This window comes from Chenopodium album, chromosome 25 (genome assembly GCF_948465745.1).
Source record: "Chenopodium album chromosome 25, dcCheAlbu1.1, whole genome shotgun sequence".
Lineage (NCBI taxonomy): Eukaryota > Viridiplantae > Streptophyta > Magnoliopsida > Caryophyllales > Amaranthaceae > Chenopodium > Chenopodium album.
Window position 1 is genome coordinate 5,909,312 of NC_137858.1, and position 11,750 is coordinate 5,921,061.

At 33.9% G+C, this 11,750-nt stretch overlaps 1 pseudogene; it reads left to right on the forward strand.

Moving 5' to 3' along the window:
* Window positions 1–4,042: 4,042 nt before the first annotated feature.
* LOC145613548 (phospholipase A(1) DAD1, chloroplastic pseudogene) lies at window positions 4,043–5,683 on the forward strand (annotated as a pseudogene).
* The last annotated feature ends 6,067 nt before the right edge of the window (window positions 5,684–11,750 follow it).

Genomic DNA, 11,750 nt, shown 5'->3' on the forward strand with positions numbered 1-11,750 from the left:
TGGAATCGGTTTACTTGTCTCACGGGTCGGTTTTGGTTCGGTTTAAATAGTTATCGGTTCGATTCGGTTTCGGTTTATTCTTAAGCGGTTTTAATTCGGTTCGGGTTGTAAACAGTCCGGGTAGTAAACAGTTCGGTGCAGACGGGTTGCGGTTTGTTAACGGTGCGGTGTAAACGGTTTTTATCCCGGTTCAAACAATTTCGGGTTGGAAACGGTTTCGGGTTAGAAACAGTTCGGTTTTTTTTTGGTTCAGTTTATAACTGGTTTGGTTCTTTTTCGGTTCAGTTTTTAACTGGTTCGGTTCTTTTTCGGTACAGTTTATAACTGGTTCGGTTCTTCGATGGTTTAACCACTTTAACGTTATTCATATCAGTTCCATTTCAAGTTTACTAAATTACGGTTCGGGTCGGTTTCAAAAAATAAATTGTTTATCGAGTTGTTTGGATTCGGGCAGTTAAATGGTTTTGGTTTGAAATTTGATAGTACTTGCTAACCTTTTGCGTTCACAAGTTTTATATAAAGTCGCGAATCATTTCATATTTATTATTTAGGCATCATATTATAAACAAATTCTCATTGATTTTATAAATACATATTATGTTCTGTTTCAAGTTTAGTCATACTGATCTTACTAGTTTATTACGAAGTAGATTATAAGAGTTAGTGTATTAATGTATTATTGTGTTTACAATTAGGTTATTATATGCTTCTTATTTAATCATTTATATACATGACTAGAGGCAGTAGTGTTGCTAATAGTTTGAGGCAGGGCCTGAGCCTGCTTGTTTTGCTCTTGTTTGTGAACACTGATTATCCTTAATGAATGATTTGCCTTGCTATTTTAAAAAAAATATTCTAAGATTTCTAATATTTAATTCATTTAATTATATTCCCGTAAAAAAAAAAAATCCATTTAATTATGTAAAAAAGTTTGTAAACGGTTCGATTTAAAAGCGGTTTGGTTCATAAACGGTTCGGTTTATAACCAGTTCGGTTTACAAACAGTTCGGTTTTTAAATGGTTCGGTGCAAACGGGTAGCAGTTTGCTAACGGTTCGGTGTAAGCGGTTTTTTTGCCAGTTTAAACGGTTTCGGGTTGGAACCGATTTCGGGTTAGATACGGTTCGGTTCTTTTTCGGTTCGGTTTTCTTTCGGTTCGGTTTATATTTGGTTCGGTTTGTTAACGGGTTCAGTTCTTATACGGTTTAACATTATTCGGGTCGATTCGGTTTCGGGTTTACTAAAATACGGTTCGGGTCGGTTTTCGGTTTCAAAAAAATCGGTTTTTAATCGGTTCGGTTCTCATTTGGGTCGGTCGGTTTCGGGCAGTTAAACGGTTTCGGTTTGAAATTTGACAGCACTAGTCATATGTATGTCTTCATTGGGTTAAACCAAATTTATTAAATGTATCACAATATTTTTGATTCAAATGTAGATTACATTTTACGAAGTAATTTAAAGATTTTGAAAATTTAAATACTGACTTGTCATTGAAAGGAAATTTTTCCTACATGCATGGACTCATGCATGTTGCATGTCCTCAAGATGTCAAAAATTTTTAGGTTAGCACTTGGCAGTTGACTTAAAAACTCGGTCCTTGAGAGGTTCCATTAATATTTAGGAAATGATAACTCAAGACAAAATTATGCAACTTAAAAATTAAATCATCATCAGAAAATTTCCTACTTCCACCGTTTGATATATACTCTATTACGGGGTAGTTGACACTAATAAAATGCATGATTTTGAACATTAATGAATTCTTTTTTTTTTTTTTTGAAACAAATGAAATCAATTAATCAACAAATAAGTTAAATTATGGGAAAAAAAAAATAAAAAATTTGAGATTAAAAAATCTAATACTATCATGGTTTCAGATTAGTTGTAACAGTTTGACTTTACATAGAATATCTATATACTCATTACTTACTTTGCATCGATTATATGTATTTTTTTTAGTAAACTATTTTTTGATTAGTCGTTATGTATATTTTTATTAAATCAACTTTATGTACGAGTACATTTTACTACCTGTAATGTAATATTAATGACCTATGTCAAAAATGTTATGATTAATTTTAAGGGTAATGCTATATGTAGCCTTAAGGGCTATATATAAGCATTAAATATACTATTGGAAATGGTATAAAATTAGGAATTTATGACAAAAACACGCGTAAATCAGTGTAATTAGTGTTTATATTTTCATGATTTCTTAATTTTTAACGATTTTCAAGGCTAAATTTAATGCTTATATGTAGCCCTAAGGGCTATGTATAGCATTTTCCTAATTTTAAAATGGTATGTTTAATTTGAAACCTGCGAAATATTTTACATTGATAGTTACTCCATTTTTTTTTAAAGTGCAAATCATTAAAAGAAGTCAAAGCAACTTATATAGTAACGTCGAAGTTATAACATGTCAATTAATAAGAAATGGAAAATTTTCAATATATCAAGAGCTTACATTGACCGTTTATTATTATTATTATTATTATTATTAGGGAAATTCTCAACGGTAACCCCCAACTTTTGCTACGCACCAATGGTAACCTCCCTTTTTTTTATTATACAATATGACCCCAATTAAAAAACTTATCTCACTTATGACATTAATGAGAGTTAATTAATTAAAAAAAAACTAACTATGGTTAGTTTTGAAAAAAAAAAACTAAAAAGAAAAACCACCAACCCTACCACCACCTCCACCCTCACCCCACCAGATCTAGCCTGCACCACCTCCATCCTCATCGGAGCCGCCTCCCACCCAACCCCCTCATCTGAAACACCGACCTCACACCCAAAGCGCCGAACCCCAGTGCAACAACTCCCTCGCACAGCAGCCTGCTACCAACCATTTCCCTACCTCCACCTTCAACCCATCACCGCACAACCCCAGCGCAACAACTCCTTCACACAGCAGCCCGCAACCAACCAACAGCTGATTCCCACGAGACAACCACCGTTAGCCGCCAAATTAACCACCAGCACCTCCAATTCGACCACAAAAGCCACCGTCGCACTCAGTCCACAGCAGAGCCACCGCAAGACCCTTCCGAGCGCTTATTCCATTGAAGCAATTGCTCCTTGATCGATCTACAAAATCTAATTCGTGTTTGGGTTCACCGGTCTGGGGTGGTCGGGCTTCCGAGATTGGCGATCTAGTGGTGGTGACGGTAAGAAGGAGGAGAGGGAAGGAGGGTTGTGGCGGTGTTTGAGGTGGAGTTGGCGCATCATCAATGGCGGTCGGGGTAGTCTGGGTGGGTAGAATCGCCGGCGATTGGAGGACTTGGGATGGTATGCCGGAAGGGAGATGGTGGGTGGCAGATGGTGGCTGGGCAGGTGGTGGCTGATTTTTGGTGGTTAGGGTTAATTTTATTTTATTTTATTTATTTATTTTTTTTAAATATAAATCTAACTATTGTTAATATTTAATGAAATTAGGTTATGAGTGAGATGAATTTTTTAACTAAGGTCATTTTGTATAATTAAAAAAAGGGGAGGTTACCATTGGGGCGTAGCAAAAATTGGGGGTTACCGTTGAGAAATTCCCTTATTATTATTATTATTTTCTTGTTTTTAAAGTGCAAATCATTAAAAGAAGTAAAAAACTACTTATATGAATAATAACGTTAAAGTCGCAATTAATAAGAAATGGAGAAATAAATTATGTATTTAAAAAAATCAAGAGTTTTCTCTCTCTGAAGAAAATTCAACCAATGAGATTCTACTCGTTTAGTGTCACACTCACACTAGTCTCAATCACACACTCTTCATTCTTCCATTTTATGCCTTTTCCTCCTCTACCCCTCTCCACTCCTATAAATTTGGCAATGCTTAAACTCTTCATTCCCAAACATTATTTTTTGCTACATTACAGCTACTCTTCAACATTAGCTTATATGTAAATTAAAATCCCCCCCAAAAATATCTTCATCATTATTCATCAATAACAATAACAACTTTATTTGATCGTATAATATATAGTTTTTTCGTACGAATAATATCATAGCAGCCCAAATATATATATATATATATATATAATGAGGCTGTCTATGAAGTCATTTGCATTACCATATGATATCCCTACTTCCGGCATAACACCGCATGTCCCCACGCAGCAGCATTGCAATCTCACTAAACAAACTCAACAACTTATGATGACTTTCCAGTCATCTCAGCAGTCCCTCCTTCATCATTCTATTAAACCGACAACGACAACGAGTAAGTCGGGTCGAGGGGTGAGGCATATGGGCTCGCCCCGTGTTGCTGATCGTTGGAAGGAGTACATGGGTGCGAGGGATTGGGAAGGGTTACTTGACCCACTTGATGATAATCTTCGCGATGAGATCCTCCGGTACGGATCCTTTATTGAGGCTACGTACCGGGGGTTCGACTTTGATCCCGGATCACCCTCATTTGGGTCATCCAAGTATAAAAAAAAGTCTTTTTTCCAAGATTGTGGGTTGCCAACACCCGGGTTTCGGCTTACCCGACACCTCCGGGCTACTTCGGGGATTCAAGTACCCGATTGGGCCCAATCTAGCTGGTCTCCGGTGAAGACCAGCTGGATTGGGTACGTGGCGGTCTGTACTGATAAGGCGATGATTGACCACCTGGGGCGCCGGGAGGTAGTCATCGCCTTACGTGGGACCGCCACGTGTCTAGAGTGGCTAGAGAACCTACGAGCCACTCTAGCCCCAGTCCCAGTCCCTGTCCCTGGGTCCACATCGTTAAATAATGACAATGTGGACCCAGGGGACTTAGACGGCCCCCCAATGGTAGAAAGTGGGTTTCTGAGCCTGTACACTTCGGGCACCGACATGTGGCCCAGTCTCCAGGACTCAATAAGAATGGAGGTTAGTCGGATCCTCAAGCACTACCAAGACAAGCAGCCTCTTAGTATAACCATCACCGGCCACAGCCTCGGGGCTGCCCTCGCTACGTTGGCAGCCTACGACATCAAGACTACGTTCGACCGGGCCCCACTCGTGACCGTGATATCCTTCGGTGGGCCACGAGTGGGAAACCAAAGCTTCCGTTCCCTTGTAGACAAGCAAGGGACGAAAATATTAAGGGTGGTCAATCCGAGTGATCTCATCACTAAAGTACCCGGCTTTGTTACTGATAATAATGAAGAATTTGTCAACATAAATAAAAGTACTAGTCCTATTAAAAAAATTGAGGAAAAAAGTAGTAAAAATCCTCGCAATAACAATAACAATAACACTAACAATAAAAGTAATCGTCCTGGTAGAATTGATAGTAACATCATTAGTCGTTCTAGTAAAACTAAAAGTAGTTGTGGTGGTAGCCATTTTGGGTTCGGAGAAGTTGAAAGTAGAAGTCCTAGTAACAATAATGGATTCAAAAAATTAAACCCATTGGCGGAGCTATGCTTGAATTGGGTCCAACAATTTAGGGTGGAGGACACACAGTGGTGGGTGTACGCCGAGGTGGGACGGGAGCTCCGGTTAGCAAACAGCGAATCAGAGCAACTATCATACTACTTGGGAAACCTGGACGTTGCAAAATGTCATGACCTAAAAACATACCTTAACTTAGTGGAAGATTGTCCACTCAAAAATCTTGTTAGAAGGTCTTTGAATAAACTCTCTGAGAGTTGTTGTGTTCATCGAAAAGAGAATAATGGTGTTTTTGCATTTCTTTGTAAACAATTTTGAGACATGCTAATAATTGTACATATATCTTACGTATAGATTTGGGCAATTCGACATTGTTTGATTCTAAGTTGAACTCGGCTTCATTATTTTTATTTAATTTTCTGTTTACTACGTAGAAATTAGTCTAAAGGGATTAAAAAAAATCCTTACAATTTCATTGGTCAAACCGTAATTTTAATAAGGTTACGTTATATCCAAAAATTCTCAATTTTATAATTAAAATTTAAATTTAACTAAGTTTCATTGACAATACAACTCCGATAGTTTTCAAGGTGCAAATCTCGTTTTGTTAAATAGAGATCGATTATTGCATATTCACAACAAATTCATAGTAATTTGTTAAAATTCAATGATATTCGTAGCTTGCTTTCAAAAAAAAAAAAATTGAAAATTCACACATTTCCTAAGCTAATAAATAAGCAATCTAGTGCACCTAGACTTTTATGCAATACATACAATTTTTTGACGTACATTTAATCATATTTGATTTTTAACATCTTTTTTTGATCATATTGATTTACAATTTTCATTACCTCTGAAAAAAGGAAAAGGCACAAAAAAAAAAAAAAAAAAAAAAAAATAGTGATGAATTTTAGCACGTGGCGAGAATGGCTTTTCTTCAGTCATGTTATCACTCCAATTCACAAGGGACGACACGTAAGTTTCCACTCTTTGTGCTCTTGAACATGTCACGTTGCAAAATACGAGTAGAAAGTATTTGCATTAAGTAGTGCTGCTATAGATTTCACCGTGTATGTGATCTTTAGGTCAAATGATCGATCTCTACCAATTTTAGTTTTTGAGGGTGTGACTATCTCTTACGAGTACTTTTTAATTTATCTCCGCTCCTAAAAGCATGACCTATAAAGCTGAACAATTTGCATATGCTTTTAATTAAAAAGGTCTTTTTTATTTATTTATTTATTTATTTTTTCTTCTCTTCCTCCTCCTCCTTTAGGTTTGGCCTTACCATATTATGCAAATGAAAAAACATCCCTCTTGATTTCATAACATTTCGTGGTTGAGCTTTGAATAAAAAATTTAAACTTCTTTACATAACTCTGAGTATATGTGAGTACAATAGTACATGCATATACCTTGCTGACTCACCTACTTCTTTAGGTAAATTATACAAATGTGAACGTATAGAACCCCCAACAATAATGTATATCTGCCTTCTCTTTGGTGATGAGACGCGAACCCAAGTATGCTCCTTGATCGAGTGGGATGATTATTGTTTGAGCTACTCTTGCACCTCGATTGATTTTATTCTTTCTTGAATGTAAAAAAACTCTATTACCTTGCTCTACACATTAAAAGACAATTTTATAAGCTACTTTCTCCATTTTTTTACTATATGCATCACTTTATATATAAAAAAAGTTTTAATTTAGATGCATCATTTTCTCTTTAATCTAATCAATTCTTTCTATTATACTTTTTCTCTCTGTCTTTCTTTACTCCAAAAATTAGCTAAGAGTCCGCAATTACAATAATGATGCAATTAAAAAAAAAAAGGGAGAAAGTTTTATGCATAAAGTATATATATCAAATAACATACGAAATATTTTTTTTAAAAAAAACACGATTACACAAACACAAATTTAAGTGTGATTTTCTTCATCGTAAGTGTGTAAAAAAAAAGGAGAAGCCTAAGGAACAATATGATGTTGGAGCAAGTCCATAAAGAGTCCTTTATCATAAGGTTATAGTACGTGAGTGCATGCATATAAAATCAATCCCTCTAATCCATAATATAATAAAGTTGACATTTGTTTTTTGTATAGTTCCTTTATTATTATATTCATATATTACGTAATTTAATTAGATAATTCATTACATTATTAGGAAGACTATTCAATGGCTACATTAAAATTGTGGCCATTGTATTACTTTTAATCTAGACCCTTTATTTTTTAGTGGAAATCCTATCCATTCATTTATTAAACCATAACTTTTTTTAATCCAAAAAAACTGCTTTTACCAATTAATAAAAAAAATCAATAAAACTCTATCAATTTATTTAATGATCGTATAACTATTCCTCCATTGATGGAAGATTGAGAATTAATTTACACACATATACTCCGATAATATAAACATCAAGAATTCAAATTATGTGATGAAACAACATTAGATTGATTAACATAAGCATTAGATCAGATTACAGAAAATGGAAGCAAGGTATAGCAGAAATGATCAATGGTGGAATTTTGATCGGATCACCATGAACTAATTGTTTTAATTTCTGCTGTGTAGGGTTACCTATGAAAACCATTATTAATTCATGGTAAGCAATGGAGTAATTTAATAATGTAATACTCCGTATGAGGATCCGAGTTTAGAAAGGAAGGGGGTAATGCAGTTTTAATTTTTGATTTTTTTTTTTTTTTTTTTGTCAAGTCAAGTGCCTCAACTCAATATGGATGACGTGGAATTAATATCAACAAGTGTACGACCATGATTTAAAAGTTATAGTGGCCACAAAATTATTGTAGCCATTGTAAAATTATCCTACATTATTATAGTTATATCATATTTGATTTTATTTAAATGTAAGACTACATAATATATATGGTCAAAGTGTCAAATAAACATACCCGTGTAATACCCAAAATCTTCACAACTGCATGAAATAACACCGGCCATGAAAAATTAAACAGTTACAAAATTTGAGACATGAAAATAACGTCCAATCACAGTCCACCGGCCACTTATACGAGTAATTTTTTCCTTAAAAGTGTAACACACCAAACTTATTTTATAGGAAAAAAGTCATTGAAAAAAAGTCCTGCATCGAAGTTCGTGTACCAAAAAGGTTCAACTGCTTAGTACTCGAATTATTAATTAATTAAGAGTATACCGCCGCAATTTTGATAGGCCAACAAAAAAAATATTTGACTCAAAAAGTGGATCATTTTGATGATCATCAAGGGCCTGTTCTCTTACGTTGAAATTCAGTTCAGTTCAGTTCAGTTCAGCTGAGTTCAGTTCAGTTCAGTTCAGTTCAGTTCAGCTGAGTTCAGTTCAGTTCAGTTCAATTCAGCTCAATTCAGTTCAGTTCAGTTCAGTTCAGCTCCTAATTTCCTTCTCTTATAAAATATTCATTTCAGTTCAGTTTAGTTCACTTCAGTTCAGCTGAGTTCAGTTCAGTTCAGTTCAGCTGAGTTCAGTCAATGAGAACAGGCCCCTAGTCTTAAAGTCTATATATATATATAAATTTTATAAGATTAAAAAATTATATAGGCAATAATTGACGTATTATAATTTTTTTTTATTTCAAGTTACTCGTGTACTTAAGTAATTAAAGGGTAATATTAACATGTATTTATTAGAAAATACAAATTATGAAGTATGGCTTAAAAGATTCATGAATAGGAATGCTACAAGATGTATCGAGCCAATCAAATCGTGAAATTCAAAGATCAAATAATCTATCAATTTAGTGCGCGTCAATTGATCGAACCTTAAGGTTAAAGTTGTCAAAAATTGAATTAATCACATTCGAAGTAGCTTGAATAAGAATTGATTAACTTGGGTACGCATATATGAACCTGCACTAAATCTACTAACATGCTTGATTTGACAACTTTATTATTTAAGGTAGTATAAGTGATGAAAAATGTTAGAATTCACTTAATTGTATTGTAAAATTGTAAAGATTGAAAATAAGTCATAAATCCAATAGTATACCCTAATAAACAATTTACAAAAGCACAATTAAATTGTAACAACTTTCTAACTTGCTTGATTGACATATAAATATGTGAAAATTTGAATTTATTAGAAATAAATGTATGTGTACTTGTTTGTCTTGTATTTACTTTGAAAACACAAATTTTAGGAAATTTTATTCTCAAAAGATTCAATGATTTAACTAAATGAGGTTTTCGTGTTGAAGTAGAAATTCCATCATCTAACCCAATAACTTTGGCATTTTTCATGAAAAAAATATATTGACCCTAAAGTTATACGGAGTACGTACATACTCTATAAAAATAGGTACATACTTAATTTCCATTCTAAAGTAAATTCAACATCTAATCTCTCTTGTTTATGGTCAATAAACTTCGTAAACTTTTATCACGACTTCACACACCAATGTAAGAAATTTATTTGTTTAATCATGTGAGACTTTGAAAATTTTGTTACAACATGTAAGTTTTAAAATTCTTGTATTTTTGTTTTTGTTTGTTGATATATAATCAGAATTATTATTGACCAAAATACAATATTAGAGAGTAGAGCGAGACTAGAGACCATTATTAACTAAAAAAAAATTGTGTTTACATTAAAAAAAAGGAAGTAGTAAATGACTAAATGCTACGTAGTATATGGTCAAATAATGTGCCAAATTGAAAAAATGAGTAAATTGATTTTATTATCTGCAATATGTCTCGAATTAGAATTTCGATTCTTCAACAATAAATGTTTTCCAAACGTATTGAAAACTTAGCTATTTGAAGTCTATGAAGACCTTTATGATATAAATTCTAGTATATATCCTTCCTTAGTCTCAACTTGACCAAACAACAGAGGAAAACCAGAAGAATGTGTCGAACTATAATTATTGTCTTCAACTCTGCAAACAAGGAAGCTTTAGACTTTAATTTAGAAATTTGACCCCCACGTACATATGTACTTCGTACATACGAGTAATAAACATTACTTTGAGATTGACAGATCCTTGTGTACTGTTTTAGGGATCAAATCTCATAGAGCCTAATCGAATTTTGTCTTTCTTACCTGAAAATATAAACAAACTCTTGATTGCATCTTACCTTTAAATGCACTTAGGGTCTGTTCACATTTACTTAATTTCAGTTCAGTTCAGTTCAGCTCCAATCAGTTCAGTTCAGTTCAGCTCCTAATTTCCCTCTCTCATAAAATATTCATTTCAGCTCAATTCAGTTCAGCTCCAATCAATTCAGTTCAGTTCAGCTCCTAATTTCCCTCTCTCATAAAATATTAATTTCAGGTCAGTTCAGTTCATTTCAGCTCCTAATTTCCCTCTCTCATAAAATATTCATTTCAGCTCAGTTCAGTTCAGTTCAGCTCAACTCCAATCAGTTCAGTTCAGTTTAGCTCAATTCAGTAAATGTGAACAGGCCCTTAGGTAACAATCACCTTTAGGGCCTGTTCTTTTAAGCTTAATTTTAATTCAGTTCAATTCAACTCAGTTCCTAATTTCTATCTTTCATAAACAACTCATTTCAACTTTATTCAGTTCAGCCCCAATCAGTTTAATTCAGTAAATCAAAACAGGCCCTTAACACATCAATTATTTTTGTTGCTTGGTTCTCGAGTTTTTCTTCGGAATCCTAAAAAGTCACAAGTTTATCTTCTAATTCCAACAAATTGACGCAACCACATTATATAAGTAAAATTAACAAGGATGAGATACTTAAAATGTCAAAAGATTAATAACCTATGCCATAAGGCTGATAGAATTTATCTATTTCCTCCGTTCTTTTATTATTGCACCATAAGGGTTTGGCATAAAATTTTTGGAAGTTGAAAAAATGATGAGAGAGAAAGGTAGAAATACAAAGTTTCTTAAAAGGCCATGTGATTGTATACACAAAATAAAAAGTAAGGGTTGAAAAGCAAGGGTATATTAGGTGTTTGTAGTGTGAACACAAGTACTCCCTCTGTCCCTTAATACAATACCTCTTTCTCTTTATTATGTGAGGAATAAATGCTCAAAAGAGGCATTGTATTAAGGGACGGAGGGAGTATTTCTTTTCCTAAAATGGATATGGTGCAATATTTGTGAAACTTTCTTAAAAGGCAAGTGGTGCAATATTAATAAAACGGAAGAAGTATACTTGATTATCTGACCCAGAACTCAACCAAATAACATTATTTCTCCCTAACCAAACCCACCCAACCCAATAACCAATATTTGTATAATGATGATTTTATATAATCAAACATATTGACAATAGAACAACAAATAATACGACCTGAATCAAATTCTACCCTAATGACTCGATTGTCACCTCTGATAAGTCAAAATTATTAAAATAAACTAATATGGCCAAACAATCATTAAAATTGTGAACCT